Consider the following 5,000-nt stretch of genomic DNA (forward strand, 5'->3'; position numbering starts at 1 on the left):
TATACCATCACGGACGTTAGTTCAATAGCGATTAACGATCGATCCACGGTACAGAATGCAAAAATATGATTGTTAAAATTTTCGACTAATCGGTTCTAAGAGGCGAAGCAATACGCCGCTGGGACTTTGAAATATTTCGGAGCGCACCTAAAGTTCGTTATTTTGGCTAAACGGAGCGAAAATCTGCATTTATACCATCACGGACGTTAGTTTAATAGCGTTTAACGATGGATCCACGGTACAGAATGCAAAAATATGATTGTTAAAATTTTCGACTAATCGGTTCTAAGAGGCGAAGCAATACGCCGCTGGGACTTTGAAATATTTCGGAGCGCACCTAAAGTTCGTTATTTTGGCTAAACGGAGCGAAAATCTGCATTTATACCATCACGGACGTTAGTTCAATAGCGTTTAACGATCGATCCACGGTACAGAATGCAAAAATATGATTGTTAAAATTTTCGACTAATCGGTTCTAAGAGGCGAAGCAATACGCCGCTGGGACTTTGAAATATTTCGGAGCGCACCTAAAGTTCGTTATTTTGGCTAAACGGAGCGAAAATCTGCATTTATACCATCACGGACGTTAGTTTAATAGCGTTTAAGGAAAGATTCACGGTACAGAATGCAAAAATATGATTGTTAAAATTTTCGACTAATCGGTTCTAAGAGGCGAAGCAATACGCCGCTGGGACTTTGAAATATTTCGGAGCGCACCTAAAGTTCGTTATTTTGGCTAAACGGAGCGAAAATCTGCATTTATACCATCACGGACGTTAGTTTAATAGCGTTTAACGATGGATCCACGGTACAGAATGCAAAAATATGATTGTTAAAATTTTCGACTAATCGGTTCTAGGAGGCGAAGCAATACGCCGCTGGGACTTTGAAATATTTCGGAGCGCACCTAAAGTTCGTTATTTTGGCTAAACGGAGCGAAAATCTGCATTTATACCATCACGGACGTTAGTTTAATAGCGTTTAACGATGGATCCACGGTACAGAATGCAAAAATATGATTGTTAAAATTTTCGACTAATCGGTTCTAAGAGGCGAAGCAATACGCCGCTGGGACTTTGAAATATTTCGGAGCGCACCTAAAGTTCGTTATTTTGGCTAAACGGAGCGAAAATCTGCATTTATACCATCACGGACGTTAGTTTAATAGCGTTTAACGATGGATCCACGGTACAGAATGCAAAAATATGATTGTTAAAATTTTCGACTAATCGGTTCTAAGAGGCGAAGCAATACGCCGCTGGGACTTTGAAATATTTCGGAGCGCACCTAAAGTTCGTTATTTTGGCTAAACGGAGCGAAAATCTGCATTTATACCATCACGGACGTTAGTTCAATAGCGTTTAACGATCGATCCACGGTACAGAATGCAAAAATATGATTGTTAAAATTTTCGACTAATCGGTTCTAAGAGGCGAAGCAATACGCCGCTGGGACTTTGAAATATTTCGGAGCGCACCTAAAGTTCGTTATTTTGGCTAAACGGAGCGAAAATCTGCATTTATACCATCACGGACGTTAGTTTAATAGCGTTTAAGGAAAGATTCACGGTACAGAATGCAAAAATATGATTGTTAAAATTTTCGACTAATCGGTTCTAAGAGGCGAAGCAATACGCCGCTGGGACTTTGAAATATTTCGGAGCGCACCTAAAGTTCGTTATTTTGGCTAAACGGAGCGAAAATCTGCATTTATACCATCACGGACGTTAGTTTAATAGCGTTTAACGATGGATCCACGGTACAGAATGCAAAAATATGATTGTTAAAATTTTCGACTAATCGGTTCTAGGAGGCGAAGCAATACGCCGCTGGGACTTTGAAATATTTCGGAGCGCACCTAAAGTTCGTTATTTTGGCTAAACGGAGCGAAAATCTGCATTTATACCATCACGGACGTTAGTTTAATAGCGTTTAACGATGGATCCACGGTACAGAATGCAAAAATATGATTGTTAAAATTTTCGACTAATCGGTTCTAAGAGGCGAAGCAATACGCCGCTGGGACTTTGAAATATTTCGGAGCGCACCTAAAGTTCGTTATTTTGGCTAAACGGAGCGAAAATCTGCATTTATACCATCACGGACGTTAGTTTAATAGCGTTTAACGATGGATCCACGGTACAGAATGCAAAAATATGATTGTTAAAATTTTCGACTAATCGGTTCTAAGAGGCGAAGCAATACGCCGCTGGGACTTTGAAATATTTCGGAGCGCACCTAAAGTTCGTTATTTTGGCTAAACGGAGCGAAAATCTGCATTTATACCATCACGGACGTTAGTTCAATAGCGTTTAACGATCGATCCACGGTACAGAATGCAAAAATATGATTGTTAAAATTTTCGACTAATCGGTTCTAAGAGGCGAAGCAATACGCCGCTGGGACTTTGAAATATTTCGGAGCGCACCTAAAGTTCGTTATTTTGGCTAAACGGAGCGAAAATCTGCATTTATACCATCACGGACGTTAGTTTAATAGCGTTTAACGATGGATCCACGGTACAGAATGCAAAAATATGATTGTTAAAATTTTCGACTAATCGGTTCTAGGAGGCGAAGCAATACGCCGCTGGGACTTTGAAATATTTCGGAGCGCACCTAAAGTTCGTTATTTTGGCTAAACGGAGCGAAAATCTGCATTTATACCATCACGGACGTTAGTTTAATAGCGTTTAACGATGGATCCACGGTACAGAATGCAAAAATATGATTGTTAAAATTTTCGACTAATCGGTTCTAAGAGGCGAAGCAATACGCCGCTGGGACTTTGAAATATTTCGGAGCGCACCTAAAGTTCGTTATTTTGGCTAAACGGAGCGAAAATCTGCATTTATACCATCACGGACGTTAGTTTAATAGCGTTTAACGATGGATCCACGGTACAGAATGCAAAAATATGATTGTTAAAATTTTCGACTAATCGGTTCTAAGAGGCGAAGCAATACGCCGCTGGGACTTTGAAATATTTCGGAGCGCACCTAAAGTTCGTTATTTTGGCTAAACGGAGCGAAAATCTGCATTTATACCATCACGGACGTTAGTTCAATAGCGTTTAACGATCGATCCACGGTACAGAATGCAAAAATATGATTGTTAAAATTTTCGACTAATCGGTTCTAAGAGGCGAAGCAATACGCCGCTGGGACTTTGAAATATTTCGGAGCGCACCTAAAGTTCGTTATTTTGGCTAAACGGAGCGAAAATCTGCATTTATACCATCACGGACGTTAGTTTAATAGCGTTTAAGGAAAGATTCACGGTACAGAATGCAAAAATATGATTGTTAAAATTTTCGACTAATCGGTTCTAAGAGGCGAAGCAATACGCCGCTGGGACTTTGAAATATTTCGGAGCGCACCTAAAGTTCGTTATTTTGGCTAAACGGAGCGAAAATCTGCATTTATACCATCACGGACGTTAGTTTAATAGCGTTTAACGATGGATCCACGGTACAGAATGCAAAAATATGATTGTTAAAATTTTCGACTAATCGGTTCTAGGAGGCGAAGCAATACGCCGCTGGGACTTTGAAATATTTCGGAGCGCACCTAAAGTTCGTTATTTTGGCTAAACGGAGCGAAAATCTGCATTTATACCATCACGGACGTTAGTTTAATAGCGTTTAACGATGGATCCACGGTACAGAATGCAAAAATATGATTGTTAAAATTTTCGACTAATCGGTTCTAAGAGGCGAAGCAATACGCCGCTGGGACTTTGAAATATTTCGGAGCGCACCTAAAGTTCGTTATTTTGGCTAAACGGAGCGAAAATCTGCATTTATACCATCACGGACGTTAGTTTAATAGCGTTTAACGATGGATCCACGGTACAGAATGCAAAAATATGATTGTTAAAATTTTCGACTAATCGGTTCTAAGAGGCGAAGCAATACGCCGCTGGGACTTTGAAATATTTCGGAGCGCACCTAAAGTTCGTTATTTTGGCTAAACGGAGCGAAAATCTGCATTTATACCATCACGGACGTTAGTTCAATAGCGTTTAACGATCGATCCACGGTACAGAATGCAAAAATATGATTGTTAAAATTTTCGACTAATCGGTTCTAAGAGGCGAAGCAATACGCCGCTGGGACTTTGAAATATTTCGGAGCGCACCTAAAGTTCGTTATTTTGGCTAAACGGAGCGAAAATCTGCATTTATACCATCACGGACGTTAGTTTAATAGCGTTTAACGATCGATCCACGGTACAGAATGCAAAAATATGATTGTTAAAATTTTCGACTAATCGGTTCTAAGAGGCGAAGCAATACGCCGCTGGGACTTTGAAATATTTCGGAGCGCACCTAAAGTTCGTTATTTTGGCTAAACGGAGCGAAAATCTGCATTTATACCATCACGGACGTTAGTTTAATAGCGTTTAACGATGGATCCACGGTACAGAATGCAAAAATATGATTGTTAAAATTTTCGACTAATCGGTTCTAAGAGGCGAAGCAATACGCCGCTGGGACTTTGAAATATTTCGGAGCGCACCTAAAGTTCGTTATTTTGGCTAAACGGAGCGAAAATCTGCATTTATACCATCACGGACGCTAGTTTAATAGCGTTTAACGATCGATCCACGGTACAGAATGCAAAAATATGATTGTTAAAATTTTCGACTAATCGGTTCTAAGAGGCGAAGCAATACGCCGCTGGGACTTTGAAATATTTCGGAGCGCACCTATAGTTCGTTATTTTGGCTAAACGGAGCGAAAATCTGCATTTATACCATCACGGACGTTAGTTTAATAGCGTTTAACGATGGATCCACGGTACAGAATGCAAAAATATGATTGTTAAAATTTTCGACTTATCGGTTCTGGATCACTGAAAAATCAAAAAAAATTATTAATTTTGATTAATTAAATTACATATGTAGTTTTATATTGTTATAGTCTCGTATTTGTTAATGTTTTGTCGTAAGAAAATGCAAAAATATCGTTTTAATGTTTTCGTCTCATCGGTTCTGGATCG

The sequence above is a fragment of the Osmia lignaria genome, unplaced genomic scaffold (assembly GCF_051020975.1).
Source record: "Osmia lignaria lignaria isolate PbOS001 unplaced genomic scaffold, iyOsmLign1 scaffold0012, whole genome shotgun sequence".
NCBI lineage: Eukaryota > Metazoa > Arthropoda > Insecta > Hymenoptera > Megachilidae > Osmia > Osmia lignaria.